This window comes from Hyla sarda, chromosome 12, assembly GCF_029499605.1.
Source record: "Hyla sarda isolate aHylSar1 chromosome 12, aHylSar1.hap1, whole genome shotgun sequence".
NCBI lineage: Eukaryota > Metazoa > Chordata > Amphibia > Anura > Hylidae > Hyla > Hyla sarda.
In genome coordinates this window covers 25,913,809-25,927,147 of record NC_079200.1, presented here as the reverse complement: position 1 = coordinate 25,927,147, position 13,339 = coordinate 25,913,809, and the positions used below count along the sequence as shown (strand labels likewise).

The 13,339-nt window shown below is 46.8% G+C and overlaps 1 protein-coding gene across 3 annotated transcripts in view; it reads right to left on the bottom strand.

Moving 5' to 3' along the window:
• Positions 1–13,339, bottom strand: part of ERBB2 (erb-b2 receptor tyrosine kinase 2) — a 117,447-nt gene that overhangs the window by 64,665 nt on the left and 39,443 nt on the right. Inside the window, exon 1 of one of the 3 annotated variants that reach the window (XM_056547801.1) lies at positions 8,444–8,819. The exons of the other annotated variants lie outside the window; for them this stretch is intronic. The gene's annotated coding sequence lies outside the window, so the exon portion shown is untranslated. Of the gene's footprint in view, positions 1–8,443; positions 8,820–13,339 lie in introns of those variants that run through there. 3 annotated transcript variants of the gene reach the window in all.

Sequence of the window (13,339 nt, the reverse complement as noted above, 5' to 3'; positions counted from 1 at the left end):
TGCTCACCTCAACAAGTTAGAAATTGCGCATATCACCCCGTAAGGGGTACTCGAAGATGTCCAAGTTGCTTCTGAGCTGGAGGGTCCCAGGAACAAGTGTACACTTATCCTGATAGGAATTACAATATGGGAGAAGAAACAGACCTGTATATTCCAGGCGCTGCCAGCTTGGTCATCAGATGGTGGAAATGAGTCAAAGAGATCCTGAGGTAACCTTTAGCAGGAATGTTCATTTGATTAAACAAATTCAAAGAAGTGATGCGTTTCGAGGGGGGGACCCCCTATTCCTCAGATCAGGTATACCTTATCTACGTATGCTACTGATTAAATATATCTCATAATTGTGTGATGTTGATAAGGATTTCACTACCAGGATCCCCACCAATCCTAAAATCCCATGTCCCCTGCTAACAGGCAGATGCACATGCATGGTTCTTCTCCATTATAGTGAACTATATCAGTATCCGGCATTGCCCAGTCTTCCTACCTGAGAGTTATAAACATCCTGCCGCCAGACTGACATTGTGGTAAAGTATGATTTAACTGTCCAGACTTCGCTGTTTCACTCTCAGGCTGCAGAGATTGTCAGTATCGGGACATCCCTAAACTCTACTATATTTAATTTGATTAGTAACTGTCACGATGCCGGCTGGCAGGAGGTGGATCCTCTGTGCCAGAGAGGGATTGGCGTGGACCGTGCTAGTGGACCGGTTCTAAGTTACTACTGGTGTTCACCAGAGCCCGCCGCAAAGCGGGATGGTCTTGCTGCGGCGGTAGTAACCAGGTCGTATCCACTAGCAATGGCTCAACCTCTCTGACTGCTGAAGATAGGCGCGGTACAAGGGAGTAGACAAAAGCAAGGTCGGACATAGCAGAAGGTCGGGGCAGGCAGCAAGGATCGTAGTCAGGGGCAACGGCAGGAGGTCTGGAACACAGGCTAGGAACACACAAGGGAACGCTTTCACTAGGCACAAGGGCAACAAGATCCGGCGAGGGAGTGCAGGGGAAGTGAGGTATACATAGGGAGTGCACAGGTGAAGACACTAATTGGAACCACTGCGCCAATCAGTGGCGCAGTGGCCCTTTAAATCGCAGAGACCCGGCGCGCGCGCGCCCTAGGGAGCGGGGCCGCGCGCGCCGGGACAGGACCGAGGGAGAGCGAGTCAGGTACGTAAGCCGGGGTGCGCATCGCGAGCGGGCGCCACCCGCATCGCGAATCGCATCCCGGCTGGAGGCGGTATTGCAGCGCACCCGGTCAGTGGATCTGACCGGGGCGCTGCCGTAGCGAGGATGTTGCGAGCGCTCCGGGGAGGAGCGGGGACCCGGAGCGCTCGGCGTAACAGTACCCCCCCCCCCTTGGGTCTCCCCCTCTTCTTAGAGCCTGAGAACCTGAGGACCAGACTTTTATCTAGGATATTGTCCTCAGGTTCCCAGGATCTCTCTTCAGGACCACAGCCCTCCCAGTCAACTAAAAAAAAAGTTTTTCCTCTGACCTTTTTGGAGGCGAGTATCTCCTTTACGGAGAAGATGTCTGAAGAACCGGAGACAGGAGTAGGAGAAATAAGTTTGGGAGAGAAACGGTTGATGATGAGTGGTTTAAGAAGAGAGACATGAAAGGCATTAGGAATACGAAGAGAAGGAGGAAGAAGAAGTTTGTAAGAGACAGGATTAATTTGGCACAAGATTTTGAAAGGACCAAGATAGCGTGGTCCCAATTTGTAGCTGGGAACACGGAAGCGGACATATTTAGCGGAGAGCCATACCTCGTCTCCGGGAGAAAAAATGGGGGGAGCTCTTCTTTTCTTATCGGCAAACTTTTTCATGCGCGATGAAGCCTGTAAGAGAGAATTTTGGGTCTCTTTCCATATGGTGGAAAGATCACGAGTTATTTCATCCACAGCGGGCAAACCAGAGGGCAAAGGAGTAGGGAGGGGGGGAAGAGGGTGACGGCCGTACACCACGAAAAATGGGGATTTGGAAGAAGATTCAGAGACTCTGAAGTTGTACGAGAATTCGGCCCATGGTAGAAGATCTGCCCAGTCATCCTGGCGGGAGGAAACAAAATGCCGTAAATAATCACCCAGGACCTGGTTAATTCTTTCTACTTGCCCATTGGATTGAGGATGATAAGCAGAAGAAAAGTTTAATTTAATCTTGAGTTGTTTACAGAGAGCCCTCCAGAATTTTGACACGAATTGGACGCCTCTATCCGAGACGATCTGCGTGGGCAACCCGTGAAGACGAAAAATGTGTACAAAAAATTGTTTTGCCAACTGAGGCGCTGAAGGAAGACCAGGAAGAGGAATAAAATGCGCCATCTTGGAAAATCGATCAACGACCACCCAAACAACAGTGTTGCCACGGGATGGGGGTAAGTCTGTAATAAAGTCCATACCAATCAGAGACCAAGGCTGTTCGGGGACAGGCAGAGGATGAAGGAGACCAGCAGGCTTCTGGCGAGGAGTCTTATCCCGGGCACAGACAGTGCAGGCCCGCACAAAATCAACAACATCCGTCTCCAGAGTCGGCCACCAATAGAAACGAGAGATGAGTTGCAAGGATTTCTTGATGCCCGCATGGCCTGCGAGATGGGAGGAGTGACCCCATTTGAGGATTCCGAGGCGTTGGCGTGGAGAGACAAAGGTCTTCCCTGGAGGAGTTTGCCTGATGGAGGCTGGAGAAGTGGAGATCAGGCAGTCAGGAGGAATGATGTGTTGCGGAGAGAGCTCTACTTCCGAGGCATCCGAGGAACGAGAGAGAGCATCGGCCCTAATGTTCTTGTCGGCAGGGCGAAAGTGAATTTCAAAATTAAAACGGGCAAAGAACAGAGACCACCTGGCCTGGCGAGGATTCAGCCGTTGGGCAGACTGGAGATAGGAGAGATTCTTGTGATCGGTGTAAATGATAACTGGAAATTTTGATCCCTCCAGCAGATGCCTCCATTCCTCAAGTGCTAATTTAATGGCCAGTAGCTCTCGATCCCCGATGGAGTAGTTCCTCTCCGCCGGAGAGAAGGTCCTAGAAAAAAACCCACAAGTAACAGCATGCCCGGAAGAGTTTTTTTGTAGAAGGACCGCTCCAGCTCCCACTGAGGAGGCATCAACCTCCAATAGGAAGGGTTTAGATGGGTCAGGTCTGGAGAGCACGGGAGCAGAAGAAAAGGCAGACTTGAGCCGTTTAAAAGCGTCTTCCGCTTGAGGAGGCCAGGACTTAGGATTGGCATTCTTCTTGGTTAAAGCCACGATAGGAGCCACAATGGTGGAAAAATGTGGAATAAATTGTCTGTAATAATTGGCGAACCCCAAAAAACGTTGGATAGCACGGAGTCCGGAGGGGCGTGGCCAATCTAAGACGGCAGAGAGTTTATCTGGATGCATTTGTAGTCCCTGGCCAGAGACCAAGTATCCTAGGAAAGGAAGAGATTGACATTCAAACAGACATTTCTCCATTTTGGCATAAAGTTGATTGTCTCGAAGTCTCTGAAGAACCATGCGGACATGCTGGCGGTGTTCTTCTAAGTTGGCAGAAAAAATCAGAATATCGTCCAGATACACAACAACACAGGAATATAAGAGATCACGAAAAATTTCATTAACAAAGTCTTGGAAGACGGCAGGGGCGTTGCACAGGCCAAAGGGCATGACCAGATACTCAAAGTGTCCATCTCTAGTGTTAAATGCAGTTTTCCATTCGTCCCCCTCCCTGATGCGGATGAGATTATAAGCACCTCTTAAGTCCAGTTTGGTAAAGATGTGGGCACCTTGGAGGCGATCAAAGAGTTCAGAGATAAGAGGTAGGGGGTAGCGGTTCTTTACCGTGATTTTATTAAGTCCGCGGTAGTCAATGCAAGGACGTAGGGAGCCATCTTTCTTGGACACAAAGAAAAATCCAGCTCCGGCAGGAGAGGAGGATTTGCGGATAAACCCCTTTTTTAAATTTTCCTGGATGTATTCAGACATAGCAAGAGTCTCTGGGGCGGACAGAGGATAAATTCTGCCCCGGGGTGGAGTAGTGCCCGGAAGGAGGTCAATAGGACAGTCATAAGGCCTGTGAGGAGGTAAAGTCTCAGCTTGTTTTTTGCAAAATACGTCAGCATAGTCCATATAGGCCTTAGGGAGACCGGTTACAGGGGGAACCACAGGGTCACGGCAGGGAGTACTGGGAACCGGTTTAAGGCAGTCTTTGAAACAAGAGGTACCCCAGCTCTTGATCTCCCCTGTGGACCAATCAAGGGTAGGGGAATGGCGTTGAAGCCATGGTAGTCCAAGGAGAATTTCGGAAGTGCAATTGGGGAGGACCAAAAACTCAATTTTTTCGTGATGAGGTCCGATGCACATTAGGAGGGGTTCCGTGCGGTAACGCACGGCACAGTCCAATCTTTCATTGTTAACGCAATTGATGTAGAGGGGTCTGGCGAGACTGGTCACTGGGATGTTGAACCTGTTGATGAGAGAGGCCAAAATAAAGTTTCCTGCAGATCCGGAATCCAAGAAGGCCTTAGTGGAGAAGAAGAAGGTAGAGGCAGATATCCGCACAGGCACAGTAAGACGTGGAGAAGCAGAGTTGACATCAAGGACTGTTTCACCTTTGTGCGGAGTCAGCGTACGTCTTTCCAGGCGGGGAGGACGGATAGGACAATCCTTCAGGAAGTGTTCGGTACCGGCACAGTACAGGCAGAGATTCTCCATGCGGCGTCGTGTCCTCTCTTGAGGTGTCAGGCGAGACCGGTCAACTTGCATAGCCTCCACGGCGGGAGGCACAGGAACGGATTGCAGAGGACCAGAGGAGAGAGGAGCCGGGGAGAAAAAACGCCTCGTGCGAACAAAGTCCATATCCTGGCGGAGCTCCTGACGCCTTTCGGAAAAACGCATGTCAATGCGAGTGGCTAGATGAATGAGTTCATGTAGGTTAGCAGGAATTTCTCGTGCGGCCAGAACATCTTTAATGTTGCTGGATAGGCCTTTTTTAAAGGTCGCGCAGAGGGCCTCATCATTCCAGGATAATTCGGAAGCAAGAGTACGGAATTGTATGGCGTACTCGCCAACGGAAGAATTACCCTGGACCAGGTTCAGCAGGGCAGTCTCAGCAGAAGAGGCTCGGGCAGGTTCCTCAAAGACACTTCGAATTTCCGAGAAGAAGGAGTGTACGGAGGCAGTGACGGGGTCATTGCGGTCCCAGAGCGGTGTGGCCCATGACAGAGCTTTTCCAGACAGAAGGCTGACTACGAAAGCCACCTTAGACCTTTCAGTAGGAAACTGGTCCGACATCATCTCCAAGTGCAGGGAACATTGTGAAAGAAAGCCACGGCAAAACTTAGAGTCCCCATCAAATTTATCCGGCAAGGATAGTCGTAGGCTGGAAGCGGCCACTCGCTGCGGAGGAGGTGCAGGAGCTGGCGGAGGAGATGATTGCTGAAGCTGTGGTAGTAGCTGCTGAAGCATCACGGTCAGTTGAGACAGCTGATGGCCTTGTTGCGCTATCTGTTGTGACTGCTGGGCGACCACCGTGGTGAGGTCGGCGACAACTGGCAGAGGAACTTCAGCGGGATCCATGGCCGGATCTACTGTCACGATGCCGGCTGGCAGGAGGTGGATCCTCTGTGCCAGAGAGGGATTGGCGTGGACCGTGCTAGTGGACCGGTTCTAAGTTACTACTGGTGTTCACCAGAGCCCGCCACAAAGCGGGATGGTCTTGCTGCGGCGGTAGTAACCAGGTCGTATCCACTAGCAACGGCTCAACCTCTCTGACTGCTGAAGATAGGCGCGGTACAAGGGAGTAGACAAAAGCAAGGTCGGACGTAGCAGAAGGTCGGGGCAGGCAGCAAGGATCGTAGTCAGGGGCAACGGCAGGAGGTCTGGAACACAGGCTAGGAACACACAAGGGAACGCTTTCACTAGGCACAAGGGCAACAAGATCCGGCGAGGGAGTGCAGGGGAAGTGAGGTATACATAGGGAGTGCACAGGTGAAGACACTAATTGGAACCACTGCGCCAATCAGTGGCGCAGTGGCCCTTTAAATCGCAGAGACCCGGCGCGCGCGCGCCCTAGGGAGCGGGGCCGCGCGCGCCGGGACAGGACCGAGGGAGAGCGAGTCAGGTACGGAAGCCGGGGTGCGCATCGCGAGCGGGCGCCACCCGCATCGCGAATCGCATCCCGGCTGGAGGCGGTATCGCAGCGCACCCGGTCAGTGGATCTGACCGGGGCGCTGCCGTAGCGAGGATGTTGCGAGCGCTCCGGGGAGGAGCGGGGACCCGGAGCGCTCGGCGTAACAGTAACATGTGTACTAAATTTTATCTAAATATATCCAGCAAGAAGTTATGCTGGAACATACATATATAAAACACATACACACATACGTAGAATTTTATATACAGTGATCCCTCAAATTACAATGGCCTCAACATACAATAGTTTCAACATACGATGGTCTTTTCTGGACCACTGTAACTTGAAACCAGACTCAACATACAATGCTATGGATAGTCCAGATCTGTGACACTTGTCAATGGCTGGAAGAACTGACCAATCAGAATGGAAATTTACACCTGTACTACTAAAGTGCATGCACTGACTGTCTGGTAGAGCCTCCCTACAATACAGGGATGTGCTACATGTTCTGTATTACTCTTTACCTGTGCCAGGGTTAGCTGCTCCTTTGGACACCGGTAAGGGCGGCTCCATTTTGTGTGTACTGTACAGGACCCTGAAGAAGCTCCTGTCCTCTATATAGACCAGTCTTTCCTAGCCAGGATCTTTTAATCAATGCCATGACCTGGGTCATGTCGTCCCCACTTGTCTTTACTCATGAGACATCAGCTCAGCACTTTATGTTGGTGATTGGTGTTGGCACCCATTATCAGACCGCCACGTATCATACATTTCTGGAACATCCTATTGATATATTATTATTGATAATGTAGAACCATAATGTCCTATAAGGGTTATCCAGGCAAAACAAAAATGTGGACCTGGTCTATCAGTCAATCAGGGGCTGCAGCAGGTCACATCGGCATCCCTTTTTTTTAACAAGATACCGAAGTATACCTAATATGGACGCCAATAACACTGAGTGGACTATGCCTAACAGCCACGGAACACAGTACAAAACTCTGTGAAGACTGTGGGGGAGATTCCCAAAAACTACTGTAATTTCTGTCCCAGCGATATTATTCACCCTTTTTTTTGTCCTCACATTTTCAAAGGTCTCTTGTGCTGCTTTGAAAATATGTGAAAATTAATTTTCGCGCCACTTTTGATAGTTTTTTCATGCCCCAAATTTTTTTTCAGCCATATTGTTTTTTTTGGGGGGGGGGGGGGAAATCGGGCGCAAAATTCCGATTTTTGCACCAAATTTTACACCCTAGAAAATTCTGTCCGAAACCTCTCACAAAATATTCCATGGTTACTAGTGCCCAGACAAGCAATAACTGTATAAATAAAACATTTCTGAGCTTAAATGTGACCAAGTGCAGTGACCAAGGAAAAAATTTATATACATATATATTTTTTTATAACATTTTTCAATAAAAATTATTTCTTTTTTTTTTATAATTACTTAAATAACACCTTTGATGTAAACTGGACTCTCACCCCTTTGAAAATATGATGTAACGCAGACAATTTACGTGGACACGCCCACTTTTACAAAACTGACGTGAACAGTGTAACCCGCGGCACAAAGCTATTTGAAAATGTGGTCTAGATTTTTCACACCAAAATTTTGGCGCAAAATTTTTTTTTCTTTTTTTTTTTCTACTGTGTAAATACAGGAAAGTACAGAGGGCCACTGCAAAAAAAAAAAAAAATTAATAAGATAAACAATATACAATACAGTATACATTTTTAATTTGGGATGCTATGGACGATGTATGTCGCTGTATGCCAATATATAGATATACGCTAGGAAATCTTCCTGATGTACTTTATATCTCTGTCAGCAGCTTTGAACACTGTGGCCCTCATTTACTATTCTAAACCCGACTTGTTTTGTCGGGTTTTTTTGGCGCATCTTTGTCTGCGACATGTCGCAGACATCGTGCGCCAGTCTGCGACACGATGCAACATTTTTTCCCGACGGACCCGATGTGGATTCTCCCAAACCCAAAAAAGGGGAGTAACCCGACATTTCTGAGCTTTCCCACATATTTATAAAGGTTTCCAACCCAAATTTGTTGAATTGTTGTGGATTTTTTCCCGACATCTCAGAGGAGTTGGAAACCAAAACCAAAAAAAACCACGTGCGACAAACAGGATGCGACATAATAATAAATACCAGGGAAAAAAAGCAGTCGGGTAAGAAAGCAAGATAGACTTACAACCCGATTTTCTAAGTAAATGAGGGCCTGTGTGCGCAGAGCCCTATCGAGTTTTAGGTAGGGCGACATAGTAAGTATTAAACAATACTATGGTTCCTTTGAAAACATTACATATCAGGACGTCTGACCTCCACTTCAGTCTCCCACTGGGATTCATAACCTTCCCACACCCTCTTGGAGAGTTAAAGCCCCCTCAAGGCATTGAGTACATGTCGGTAGGAGTGGGGGGCTTAATGCAGCTGCTCCGAGCAGACATTTCCTGCATGTCTGTGGAGCGGTCTCCTAGCAACAGCCTTCAGGGATCAGGCCTATGCAGTATGGCTGAAAAGACAGGCCTGGCTGTATTCACTCTGCAGCATTACACCTGGTATATGTGAGTGGGGGATTCTCATAAAGTCTGCTGCTAAGACGCATCATGGAAAATCTGCAACAAAGTATTAACAGAATACCGTATGTAATGAATTGCGACATAAAGCGCTCCATATGTAAAGAGAACCATAAACTGGTTTGAGAGCTACTTCTGGCAATTGTTGAATATGTCATCCCATATTTCAATATACAAAAAAAAAAAAAAAAAAGGACAAAATTAAAGTCGTGTTATCGTCTAGGAAAATAAAGTCATATCTATATCAAGATATGCCATAAATGTTGCATAGTTGCACGTATCTCACTGGGCCCCTGATGGCCGCTGGGGGTGGTTAGGAAGCCAAAAATTAGACACATTGGTTGCTTTACACAGTGTCAGGATTCGGCAGGCTGAAGGTGGATCCTCTGTGTCAGAGAGGGATTGGCGTGGACCGTACCGGAGGACCGGTTCTAAGTTGCTACTGGTTTTCACCAGAGCCCGCCGCAAAGCGGGATGGTCTTGCTGCGGCGGTAGCAACCAGGTCGTGTCCACCGGTAACGGCTCAACCTCACTGACTGCTGAGAGTGGCGTGGGACAGGAGGACTAGACAGAGGCGAGGTCAGACGTAGCAGAAGGTCAGGGAAGGCGGCAAGGTTCGTAGTCAAGGGCAACGGCAGAAGGTCTGGTAACACTGGTAAGGGCATACACAAAAACGCTTTCACTAGGCACTGAGGCAACAAGATCCGGCAAGGACAGGAAGGGGAAGTGGGTTTAAATAAGCCTGGAGCAGATGGAAGCCAATTACACTGGTTGGACCAGGCACCAATTAGTGGTGCACTGGCCCTTTAAATCTTAGAGAGCCGGCACGCGCGTGCCCTAGAGAGCGGAGCAGTGCGCGCCAGGACGTGACAGCCGGGGAACGGAACAGGTGAGTAGATTGGGATGTAGGGGACGATATTCTCAAAAGTATAGGCCTTCCTGGGAGATTGGTTAGGCCAGCTTCACACAGGCATATTAAGGATGCGTATATATGCCTGACCACTTGGTGATACCACAAACTGACAACTGATCATCAAACTCTGGTCATCAAGCAGATTTTATGCTGATTTTATGTAATTTTTTTTTATACACAACCTAAAATCTGAGACAATTCCCAGCGTAAAATCTGCAGCATATACAGTATGTGTGAACATACCCTAAATAGACAGCATATGTCCATAAAGGCTTCTCAGTTTCTATGACTCTTATTAGCATCTTGGGTTCTGTTCAGAACTGTGCCGTAACAGCTAAAATGGATCAGTATTTTAAAAGTCCCAATTCAGCTGGATCCCTCTAATGGGGTCAGTTCAGGTTCTGGTATTTTTATAGCAAGAATACTACACTACAGGTTGCAATTTTCTTGAATATTACGCCCCCTCCCATAGACATGAACGGAGGGGGCGTGGCGTCACGGGGTGCGCGACATTACGTCATGTCTCCAGTTTCCGACACTGGAGACACAGGCCCGCATACAATACGGGTGCTGCAGGGAGCTCGTGGGGGGTCCCCCCGTGATCAGACATTGTATCCCCTATCTTCTGGATAGGGGATAAAAGCTTAGATCCCGGAATACCCCTTTAAGATTTTTAAATAGAAGCAATTTACAAATCTGTTTAACTTTTTGGTACCAGTTGATTTAAAAAAAAAATTTCACTGGATTACCCCTTTAAAGAGTATGGAAAAGAGACTTTTTCTGCAGAAGAGATAAGCAGCGCCCTTCCTCTCTGTAAAACTGTCTGGTTCTGACATTAGTATGTAACTTTTAGTCGTACCTGAAATAAGACTTTGTAATGGTAAAACACAGCTACCTATCCTGAGTAGAAAAAAAAAAGCATACTCCTTATAGTAAAGAACAACAAAAAAGCATTTCGTCAACTTGTTTTGCTAGCAAGAAGACAATGGAATCCCACAAATGGCGCTTTCTCATGTTTTTCCACCAATATATGCAGTGAAAACATGAAAACAAGTGTCACCGAATCATTGAGAGGTTGGTTAACTGGTTGGAATGTAACCTAAGATGTCTATGTGTGAGTTCTGCCCCAAGTAACTGGAATGCAGTCTAACCTATTGAAAAGATGGCCAACAACTACAAAGGAGATATGGAGCCATAGATTCACACATAGGTTACTTGTTGAAGGGGTTATTCTGGATTAGAAAAACATGGCTGCTTTCTTTTGAAAACAACATCACCCCGGCTCACAAGTTGTGTCACTTCAATAGATTTGAGCTAGGTGTAGTGTTGTTTCCATAAGAAAGGTGCCATGCAAACTATTTTACCTTGACATCCCGCCAATAGGCATAGATTCCTGGCATCGTAATCAGAGAGTCATGGAACTTAGGTAACGCACTTAGAGCTCCTCGACCCTCATGAACATATGCATGGGGGTGGCTTCTAGGTTTTAAATGCCCCAGTAAGCCCCTATAAACTGTATGGGTGTCCTACGGTTGACTACTCTGGTTGAATGCGCTACTCCTCTAGGCTGCAGGCAGCTTCATGCCTGTGGCCACTATAAGCCTGAAAAGTATCTTCCATCATGATGCACATGCATATCATGATGTAATTTATTCCAATGCGTCTACATCCCGAAGGAAGAGATGCTCCCCGCATCTTGTGGCTGCAGGTATGAAGGTGTCTGCGGCCTAGAAAAGGAAACAGAAAATGGAAAACTTTTCCACATGTCTAACCTCAGTAAAGCTACCGATATCCATAACTTGGAGTCAGAGTCATTATTGCCCCCGTGCCTAGCCCAGGATCCAGCGGTATTCAGGTGGTATTGAGGATAAACCATGCCCTGGCGTCACGAATACAAGGTGTTAATGCCAACTTTTGGCTAGTTCTTTTGCCCTCAAGAGTTTTGTTGTCGATCAGGAAACAAGAGTTCCAGTCAGCTATGGAGTTGGACAAATCTGGGAGGTATTCTGCGTTCAAAATAATGTTTTGATTCAGACAAAAGTGGCAACAATATTTTGCGATATTGGCTAACATTTTCGATTTTGTACCTACTAGTCGATTGATGTATTGTACCATAGGAATGTTGTCCATCCGCAGTAGAATACAACAATGTTACTTGTCTTTGGCGAAACTCTTGAGGGCAAAAGAACCAGCTAAAAGTTCTAAAATTTTTAACAATTTTGTCCTTTACCATCACCTCAGCCCCTTGGTGCTTTACAAAATTATTGAAACCAGTAATCACTATTTTGAGGGCTCGAGGAGTTCATCTTATAATATATCTGGACCATATTCTCATCATGGCCGATTCTTTAAATCTCATTCATCTTCACTTACATTGTACACTAACCTTACTTACCAATCTCGGATTTCTAATCAATCTCGAGAAGTCCGTTCTTGAACCTTCAAAAGAAGTGGAATTTTTTGGATTCCTGATCAATACTCAATCAGCCATACTGAGTCTTCCCCCAAGAAATTAAAAATAATTTTGAATTCAATGCGATCCCTTTTGAACAAACAATAAGTGTCCCTACAAGCCATTGCTCATATTGTAGGATTATTTCTGCTTCCATTCAGGCAATCTTCAAAAGAATGAGAGAGAAAATTTATTATTTGGTTTAAAGGTGCATGTATGGGATCCAATGCCCATTGTGTGCACCAATTAGACCAAATTTTCCAGGCTGAGTTATAAGCTGATCTGGTACCTGGGGCCCAAACATCTGAGAGGATGTTTCTAGCTGATTGAGAAATTTCGAGGTCACGTTCTGATTCCTGGAAATGAACCAAGCTACTAGGGATAGTAGACCCGACACAATGAGTGGATGAGGGTTTCCTGACTGATCTAAAAGTAGTGAGTGATGATTCGGAAGAATGCGAGGGAAGTCTATGGACATTCTCAAGATCTGAGGAAACCACGTTTGAGTTGGCCATAATCGGGTTATCAAAATCAAAGTGGATTTCTGGATTCTGGTTAAAAAGAGTGTTCTCGATATCAGAGCAAATGGAGGAAATGCATATAGCGTTCTTGAGGGCCAAATCTGTGGTAATGCATCTGTGCCCTGAGATTCCGGATCCAGATGCCAACTGTAAAAATGAGGCAGTTGACGATTCAGTCAGGATGCAAAAAGATCCAAATGAATGGGACCCCATAGGTGATTGAGTTGATTGAAAATGAGTGGATCTAGTTTCCAGTCGCTGTAGTCTGTTAAAAAATGAGTGTTCCAATCTGCTATGGAGTTTGATACCCCTGGAAGGTATTCTGCTTTTAATACAATATGTCTGTCCAGACAAAAATGGCAAAATTATTTTGCGATGTTGGCTAACATTCTTGATCTGGTGCCTCCTAACCAGTTGATATATTGTACTGCGGACACATTGTCCATCCGCAGAAGAATACAACAGTAAGTTTGATCTTTGGTGAAACTTTTGAGGGCAAAGAAACCTGCTCAGACCATTTCCCTCCTGTGGAAAGGGAGCCACAACCTAGGTGGCTGGCATCTGATTCTATACTCTCCCGTTGCTTTCCCATTCCAAGACTGTATATGTTGGAGCCACCAAAGGAATTCTTCCTTGGTTTCCGAATGTTGAGCCTTGAGACGTTGAAGGGCTCGATAACGGAGAGGTGCAGAAAATATTGCTTGAATAGAAGAGGAAAGAATACCTACAATGCGAGCGATAGCTCGAGAGACA